We start from the raw sequence: 10,206 nt of genomic DNA on the forward strand, positions 1-10,206 counted from the left end.
AAAAGTCTCTGGACTTAAGAACAGAGGGAATTACTTCCCATTGCTGGGAAGTGTTGCGTGATTTTCATAATTCCGTTTTTCCAAAAGCTTATCATTGTGATTTCTGTGCTTTCAAGGGATGGGTGTTCACAACAGAAATGATACTGTGGTGGTTTGGACTGAAAGTGCTATAAATAGAAAGAATATTGCCATGTTTTCTAACAGATGCTCTCTCTGGCTCAGAGCTGGAGTCTATCAAATTATTGAAAGGAGCATTTGTAACATCATGTCTTGGGGAAGAATAGAAAAAAATGAAAAGAAAAGGAAAGAAAACCCTCAGGCCATCATTCTGAAATACTTTGTGTATTTAGAATTAAATACTACACTTGAGTGGGCTAATGCCAATAATGGTAAAATTTGCAAGATATGTGGAGATTCGCTTGAGCCACTGCCATATTAGCCTTCTTCCTTTCTTGAGACAGTTACCTCATTCTTGTGATTGAGTCCAGATAACCAAATATTCACTTTGTCTTCTCTGGGAGGTAATATGTTTGTTTTAATTTTAGCTACAGGCAATTCAGTACATGCTGGCTATGTAACAGATGTAAGCTTCGCATGTTTTTTGTTTGTTTGTTTCCTTCTCAACCTCTTTTATTACCTTCATACCAGTCTACTCTTTCAGTTTTAAAAGGGGATGGGCAGACCACCACTCCGAGGCATCCCACAAAGTAGGCAGGTCGCCAGAGGGGCAACCTTTGCCCACTCAAAAATTCATCTCACATTAGCAGTGAGGATTCGGGCATCACCCCAAATCATTATTTTCTTTACTCATAAGTTTAAGGCATTAAACTTTGCATGTTTAATACTCAGCAGTCCACATCATTTTGTTCATACTTGTTTCTTGACTAAATCTTAGTTCCTGAAAAACCTGTGGCTTCTATGGCTGAAGGTATAGAATTTAATGCAAATACTGTCATGGGGGTAATTGTCTATTCTCTATTATGTATTGATGAAATAGTTCTCCATTTTCCAAACTGATTAATGCCGTGGAAAATCCTGGGTGCTGTCTGTGGACTTGGGATCAATTTGCTTCTATCGACCATTACTTCTACTTCAGTCTATGTCTTACTACAAATGACCTTTAAGAAAGAAAATCAGGGTCTTGAAATTTATCAAATGCAAGTTATTTTAAAACAATGAGCCAGGATAGTTAAAATTGTGTTGTGTTAATAAGTGGCTCTAACATCTCAGTGTCTTGGGACAATAAAATCTTCTATCTTGCTCATGCTACATGACCATTGAAAGCAAGCAAGAGAGAACTTGCTCATTATACTCAATACGAATCTGACTAAATGAGAAGCCACCTTTTCTGGCATTGCCAGTGCCTGAGCCGAATTAAAAAAACTGTGCAGGGAGCAATGAAGACGTTCTAGCCCAGGAATGAACTGATTGGTTAGAAATAGTTAAATGGTAGGGAGGGGGGATGGGAGTTGTGTGCCAAAGACAATAAGTACAATTCTACCCGTATCCTAAAGGAAGAGGAACCAGAAATATTTTGACAAAAATCTTAACAATTGTCATAGCACTCCATGATTGGCCTTCTGTAAGGCTTTTTGTAGACTGCTCCATTGAGCTTCAAATACATCGTTTCTTCCTGGCAGCTTCACCTGAGGAATCAGTCCTTGAGGGAAGGTGAGAAGACAAATGGCTGCTGAGCCAAGGAAGGAGAGAGAAGAGTATGGCATTCACCTGTCTGCCTTGGATTCTGATTAGTTGGAAAATACAGGCTCATGTTGGTATTCATATCCTTCCTGATACTTGCAACCCCATGAACTGACTTGCCCCAGCACACATCCTAATGCTGGTAGAGACAAAGCATTTAGTATAACAATGTCTCTGAGACTTCCTGTGGGAAAACCAAGTTTATCTGCCACTTTCCTGGCATCTTTGGACTGCTGCTTCTCTGTGAAATATTTCCACACCAGAAAATTGAAAAAACAATTTAATAATCATCCATTTGGAAGGTGGATCAGATTGAAAAAAATTTCTGAGCTGTGCCTTGGCTTTGGCTTGGCTTTCAAGGGAATTCCTTGGCCCACTCGCAAGCATTCTGTTAGCTTCCTCAGATTCCCCCCCCCCCCAAAAAAGTTAACCATAATCTCAACTTCACTGTCTATTAGACAGATATGTCTGCCTTCACCTGATAACATTGAACAACTGTAGTTCAGACTCTCACCAAGGGTATAAGCTTGTGCTCATTGCTACTTAAAATTACCAAGAACTCAACCAAGTGTTTTCCTTTCTGACTTCCTTCTTTCCTTCCTTCCTTCCTTCCTTCCTTCCTTCCTTCCTTCCTTCCTTCCTTCCTTCCTTCCTTCATCTTTTTTTACCAGCTCTGTTGAGGTACAACTTACATATAATAAACTACACATATTTAGAATATACAGTTCGATGTGTTTTGACTTATATAAACACCAGTGAAACCATCAATATAATCACAGAATGAACATACCATACCCATCACTCCCAAAAGTTTTCTGGTGCCCCTTTTTTACCCCTCCTCTGGCTCTCCACTTCTCCTATTTTCTGCTTTCTATCACTACAGATTAGTTTGCATTTTCTAAGACTTTATATAAAGATAATCATAGAGTATATACTCTTTCTTTTGTCTCACTTCTTTCATTCAGCATAATTATTTTGAGATTTATCCATGTCATCATGTGTATCAGTGATTGATTCTTTTTCTTCGTTGAGTAGTATTCCATTGCATGAATATATCACCTGTTGAACATATGAGTTGTTCCTAGTTTTTTAATATTACTAATAAATCTTCTATGGCTATTTGTGTACAATCTTTGTATGAACATATGCTTTCATTTCTCTTGGGCAAATATCCATGATTAGAATGATGGTATCATATGGAAGATATATAGTTAATTTTTTTAGGAAACTATCAAACTGTTTTCCAAAGTGGTTATAGTGTGTCATATTCTCAAAAGCACGGAAATGAGAGTTCCAGTTTCTATACTTTTTCACCCAACACTTGATATTGTCAGTCTTTCCCACACTTTAATACATGTTCTCTGATATTTCCATATGGTTTTGGCTTACATTTCCCTAATGACTAATGATGTTAAACATCTTTCCATATGCTTATTTGCCACACATACATCAATTTTGGTGAAATATCTGTCTAAATTCTTTGCCCATTTTTTATTTGAATTTTTTTGTTTTCTTATGATTGAGACTTCTTTCCCCCCAAATTGTTAGTTTTGAAATCATTACAAACTACAATTAAACAAGACTTTGAAAAAGTACACAAAGACGTCATGATCCTCAACCATTTGAGAGTAATTTGTCAACCTGATGCCCCATTGTCCCCTACTGCATCAATGTGTATTTCCTATGAGAGGAGATCATCCTATATAAACACAATACAACCATCATCAAATCTGGGAAATTAACATTATATATTATTACCACTTAATAAATTACCACTTAATCACCACTTAATTATATATTATTACCACTTATATTTTATTACCAGGCAAGTTTTGGCAATTTTTCCAAAAAATTGTTACTCCAATTTTTGCCAATTGTTCATAAAGCCTAAAAATCCATTTCAGAATCACACATTGCTTTGCATTTAATTGTCATGCTTTCCTAATTTCCTTCAGTCTGCAACATTTCTTCACTCTTTCTTATATTTTTAGGACTTTGACACTTTTAAAGATTACAGGTCAATTATTTTGTAGAATATCCTTTAATTTAGATTTAAATTCTGATGATGTATCATTTTACAGGAACATCTGGAAGTGACGATGAATTCCTCTAATTGGATACTATTAGTTTCTTAAGACAACTTTATTGAGGTATAATTGAAAAGCAATAAACTGCTCCTGGTATACAATTTGAAATGATCTGACCTATGTATATAATGTTACTACAATCCAGATAATGAACACGTCAATAACTCTCCCAAAAGTATCCCAAAGACTTTGTTTATCTCTCCCTCCAGCCCTCCTCCCCCGTCCCCAGACAACAACTGATCTGCTTTCTGTCACTGTAGATTAGTTTATATTTTTTAGATTTTTATTTAAATTTTATTTAAATGTAATATTTTTTGTCTGGCTTCTTTCACTTGGCATAATTATTTTGAGACTCATCCATGTTGTCACATGTATCAATATTTATTCCTTATTTTTAAAGAAGTATTCTATTGCATGGTATACCACAGTTGTTGGCACTTGTTGATGGACATTTGGGTTGTTTCCAGTTTTTGACTATTACAAATAAAGCTGCTATGAAAATTCATGCACATGTCTTTGTGTGGACATATGCTTTTATTTCTCTTGGGAAAATACTTTGGCATGAAATAGCTGGATCATATGGTAGGTGTATGTTTAACTCCTTAAGAAATTGCCAAATATTTTTCCAAAGTGGTTATGCCTGTTTACATCCACCAGCATTTAATAAGAATTAATATTGTTGGTTCACTTCCTCGCCAGCACTTGATAAGGGCAGACTTTTTAATTTTAGCCATTCTAAAAGGTGTGTAGTGGTATCTCATTGTGGCTTCAGTTTGCATTTCCCTAAAGACTAATAATATTTGGGTTTTCTTTTTTTTCATGTCCTTTGTCATCCATATATCATGAGCTTTTAATGGGTCACTCAAAATATGCTTGTTAGCAAAATTTCAATGCTTATATTCATAAGAATATGTGGCTCTGTCATAATTCCTTATCTTTTTTGAGGGAGGGTGGGTCAAGACATCTGTATTTTCTGTTTCTAATCATTAATACTTGCCTATGTATTGAGGAGTCGAACACCTGGTACACCCTTCTGTTTGATGCCTTCAAAAGCACAGTTATACCAACATAGAAAGACCTGGGGGGTTTCCCCTCAAAGCATTTTTGTGGTTGTTACAGCTTTGTTCTGTTTGTTTGTTTGTTTACTTTGGTACAGAAGCTTACTGACTACAAGCAGACTATGGTTCTCAGACATTTAGAAGTAGTGACAAATTTTCTATGTTGGCTTTCTATCTGTTGGCTTTCTTTCTCAAATATTGGGGGGCGTCGTTATTTAGTTAGAGATTTTTAATTTCTCAGAAGTACTGAATTTCATGCTAGGTGCAAAGACGTGATCCTTGGAATAAAATCTCTAATGAATGATTTCTGTACTTTTGGATATAAATAATAGCATCTTAAATACAAACAATCCCGTTTATTCTTCTCCTTTGCACATAGCTCAACCACAATCCCAATCATCCCTGGGAGGTCAGTCATGTGACTGAGTTCTAACCAGCTGAACAGGAATAGACATAACATGTGTCACTTCCAGATCTGGCTCAGTAAAACCCATCCCACATGATCCTCAACACTCTTTCACCTTCTCGTGACAAGTGTTGAAGATGATAGATCAACAAGATAGAACAACGCTGGGTATCAGAATCACCATGTGGAGAACCACACATGGACCATGAACATTAGTTTGGTAGATTATGTGAATAATTTCCATTGTTTTAAATCAATAAAACTTAGGAATTTGCCTGTGACAGTAACTAGCATTACTCTTACTAATAAAGAAATCATTAGGGTCTGAAGGCCATGTCAATAATAAGGTTTCTACATTTTTCTACTGACAATTCTTCCTCCTTGCTCGGACTTCAGGCTTTCAGCCCTTGATGGAATACTGAAGCCCACTGGGACAACAGTGCTTGGAGTTTAATTGAAAGGCGTAACTACTGTGCAACAGTCCTTTTAATCAAGATGTTAAAAGGAAACTTTATTAAACTGTGATTGAATATATAAAATTAAGATGTAATGCATTTTAAATATATTAGCTCAAATTATAAAATATTAAATTAAGATTTAATATATTAAATTAAACACAGATTAAACTAGATTGAAAAAATACTTTTAAAAATTTCAAATACACCAGAGGAATTATTAACCATTTTATTTAAAAGAGAAAGTCTAGCAAGCACTAGAGCCATAAAAAGGGGACTCTTGAGGGGAACCTAGCCACATTGGGTATACAGCAGTTTCTCCACAAGATAAATGAGATTATCAAAAAGCTGAAGCAGAAATTTGGTTCTGGATTAAAGAGTGTGAGAATCAGAACAAAATGTAACAACATGCTGCATCCACCAGATCCCATGAGATCCCAGTGGCAGTGCCAACCCTGATGGTGAGCACATGGCTCATCTATTTAGAGCTGTTATCTTTTCCCACGCCCAACATAAAAACTTCTTGAAATGATTTTGTTGTTTGTGCTTCTATATTTTCATGAGACTGGCTGGCTTTTTATAGATACTGACCCTTGGGTCTAGCAGACTTTTCACAGGCAAAGAAAAATAGAAAGAGCAAAGTATCTTAAACTAAAAATGTGTCAACTGAAAAAAAGAAAGACAAGAAAAAGAAAAAAAGAAAAGAAAAGAAATAACCTGACTCCATTTTTCATGTTTAATCCCGAAAATAAATGAATGCAAACGTACCTTTCTACTCAATAAGTGCCCGTACAAAACCCTTTAAATAAATGTTGCTTCATCCAATTTTTACAACTGTCTTATAAGAAAAGTATTATTTTTTCCAATTGTACATATGAGGAAATTACAAATAGGACAAATAAGACATTTTTTGGGGATGAAACAGCTAGAAATCAATGTAACCAGACTCAAGATTTTTTCTATTTTTCTCTAAATCCCATGTTCTGGACTTATGGCTAGAGGATAGCCATAAAGGAAGTCAGGCAGTTTCCCAGATGACAAGTCACTATGCTTCATCACAAGGAATTGAAGTACAGATGATAATAATAATAAACAATAATTATAGCAGTTACCATTTATTAGGCAGTTAATGATGTGAGACACAATGATAAATACATTGCTTTTAATGACTCGTTTGATCATCTGAACAACTTGTGAAATAAGCACTATCAATACCTCCATTTTAGAGATCAGAAGCCTGAGATTTAGAACTTAAGAAATAGGCCCAAAGCCACAAGGTTTTTTTGTTTTTTTTTCCCCAAAGATTTATTTATTTATTAGAGAGAGAGAGAGAGAGAGAGAGAGTAGGGGGAGGGGCACAGGGAGAGAGAGAAAGAATCTCAGACTCAGCCCTGAGCCTAACGCTGGCTCAATCTCACCACCCTGAAATCATGACCTGAGCAGATATCAAGAGTCTGATGCTTAACCAACTGAGCCACCAGACATCCCTTGCCCTTTTAAGGCACAAAGCTGGGTTCAAACTCACAGTTGCCTCCTTCCTCCTCCTAGTCAAGCACTCTCCATGGACGCACATGGCATATTCGGATGGACTGAGATGAGAGGATGAGAGCTGTGGAGCTCCTTGGTTTCTACTCTAAATCAGCTCAGCTGGCTCCTTCCTGAGCCTTAGAACCTGTAAGTAAGACTAGGCTGATGTCCATATGGGATCATTGTCAGGCTGACATGAAATTCTTATTTTCATGTTGAAAAAAGCAATGGAAATACATCTGGGTGGTATGATAAGTGCCAGACAGGTGACTAAAGTCTATTTTCATTTAATATCTTCACTCACTTCATTTCACTCTTCCATCCACCGTAATTTGACTTCAGTCTTCCACTTCACCAAAGTTTATCAATGACAATTCGTTATTAAATCTCAACGGCCCTTTTGTAGACCTCTCTGCTTTTGGCTATATTTAACATAGTCAACCACTTTCATCTTCTCAATATTCTTTCCTGAATATTCTTGACTTCTGAAATATTATTTTTTTCTGTTTTTTCTCCTATCTCTCTGATTGTTCTATTTAGCACCTTTCATCCTTTTCATTTCTCTCTCAACCTAGTCCCTTGATTTCAATACTTCTGCATTTCATTGTATCCCTGAGCGATTCCCTCTCCTATCACTGGCACCACCTGTAGTCATGACAGCACTTTTCTTCTCTGGTGTGTCTTATCTCAGTCAAAGGTATAAACTTCTAGACACTCTTTTTTGGGTGATCTCTTCCATATTTATGTTTCCAAATCTATATCCAATTACTGTCTCTATCCAGATCTCCAGAGCCAGGTTTCCAACTCCTTACATCTTAATATATCTGGATACCTATATCTAGACCTCAAACACAGTGTACTCCAAACTGATCTCATCCTAGTTAAGCAATGGATAAGAATATGCCCCCTGGAGCCCAGTTCTTTCACTTACTAGCTGTAAACTTGGGCAAGTTATTTAATGTCTCTGTAGGTCATATCCTTATTCTGTAAAGTAGGGATGATTATAGTACCTTCCCCATACTGTGATATGATTAGTCCTAGTCTGGCCAGGTCTTCTTGTTTGTTTGTTTGTTTAGTTTCTCTGAATCTACTAACGCCCACTCACGTCCAGTGTTAGCTGCCTCTGAATGTTCACTGATCTGGATCAGAGTTGACATGCCCATAGCCAAAATTTCATCACATCTATCTTATATCAACCTTATCAACCATCATCTGTACCTAAAGAAGATGAATCAATCAAATTTCTCTGGCTCCAGTTAGTCCTTTTCCTAATTTGTTGCTCAAGATACCCATACAATGTTAAGACTTAATGAAGTTCATTTTTTTGGTGCACATGAAGCAAAATGTCCACCGTAGCTGCCTGTTACCTGAGAATGACATCACTTTGTGCTTTAATGGACCTCTGAAGAATATAGCATCTAGATGCTAAAAAAAACAAACAAAAAAATTCTCCCTATTTTCCTGAAGAAGACCAGGTTCAAACAAGTTCAAAGCTGAGTGCTAAACACACACATCCACATGTGCACACACACACACACACACGCATGCACGCACACACTTTCCTCTTCTCAGGGTGAGTCAGTGAGCCATTGAGTTTATGCTACTTTCTGTAAAGAACTAGGAAACTTGCCGCCCACCTAAATGTGTAGTTTAATCATTTTAAGCTTGATAAAATGAGTCTGAATGTCTAGTGATCATTCACTGTGCTTATAATACTTCCTATTCATTTGATACTTTTCTGATTGAATTTCAAAATCCCTTCTAATAATTCCACCTTAATAGTGTCTTTCCTGATATACTTAGGAAGAATTATAGCACTTCTAAATAATAATAATAATAATAATATATTTAATAGTAATGTAATGTCCTGCGTGCCTAGTATGAATCAAACCCTTACAACAAGCTAATTAGGTAGTATCTGTTTTAACATTGAGGAAACAGACATTCAGTGAGACTGAGTGACTTGTGCAAGGCACATAGTTAATATGCACAGAACCAACATTTTCCCAGTCTTTCTCCCATTAGCTCACATATCCCCTCCCACCACCATACGTCACAGATGATCTAATGAGTATTTCTGTCCTTGTCCATCTTACCTAATATTATGTAACCTCAAGAACAAGCCTCATTTTATTTCTATTTTTCCAAAACAGTATCTATTACATAAAAAGAGTTTAAAAATATTTGTTGAATGAATTAGTCAACCAAATAGTAACCAGATTTCACGTTTGTACTAAACGTATATTGACACTAAAGAGTTAATGACATGGAAATAGAAAGAAAATGGAAGACATGGTCTCAATTTCAAGTAGCTTACAATCTTCCAATTTAGAAGCAACATGGAATAGTGTATAGACACAAGAACAGGCTTTAGTACATTCAAATTTGTAATTTTGACTTTGCTAGTACCTGGATTGGGAAAGTCATATAATTTCTCTGTTGCATGACTTCACAGCTTCTCAAAAGCCAAAAGGTTACTTTATGTAATCAAAAAGCGAACTTTCCATGATAACAATCTGTCACTACTCTCTCAGAAAGTCAATCTTTGATAGCACTACACAGTTCATATGTGTAAATCACTGGTCTTTAGGAAAAAAATGCTTTAAAGGATTTGAATATTACAACAGATTCCCCTTCAGAAAGCACAGGTTTATGAATCTGTTAAAAATATTTTCAAGTTTTTATTTAAGTTCCAGTTAGTTAACATACAGTTTAACTTTAGTTTCAGGTGTAGAATTTAGTGATTCATGGCTGACATACAACCGCCAGTGCTCATAAATTTCTGAATGGGTATGAGTAGCAGAAGAGTTGATCTAAGCATTTTACTTGTGTTATTTTATTTTATTTTATTTTATTTCATCTAGAACCCAGGGCATCAATTTAGCATTATCCTTGTTTTTGACACTTTGTGTGTGAAAATATCCAGGTCTGGTCACACCAATAGCATTTTCTTAATTTTGCCAAGAAACAAT

The 10,206-nt window shown here is 36.0% G+C and overlaps 1 non-coding gene across 1 annotated transcript; it reads right to left on the reverse strand.

Moving 5' to 3' along the window:
• Positions 1 to 674: 674 nt before the first annotated feature.
• LOC123324597 lies at positions 675 to 824 on the reverse strand. Its single transcript, XR_006539906.1, has one exon. It is a non-coding gene; the product is annotated as a U12 minor spliceosomal RNA (small nuclear RNA).
• Between the last annotated feature and the right edge of the window lie 9,382 nt (positions 825 to 10,206).

The sequence above is a fragment of the Neomonachus schauinslandi genome, chromosome 4 (genome assembly GCF_002201575.2).
Source record: "Neomonachus schauinslandi chromosome 4, ASM220157v2, whole genome shotgun sequence".
Classification (NCBI taxonomy): domain Eukaryota; kingdom Metazoa; phylum Chordata; class Mammalia; order Carnivora; family Phocidae; genus Neomonachus; species Neomonachus schauinslandi.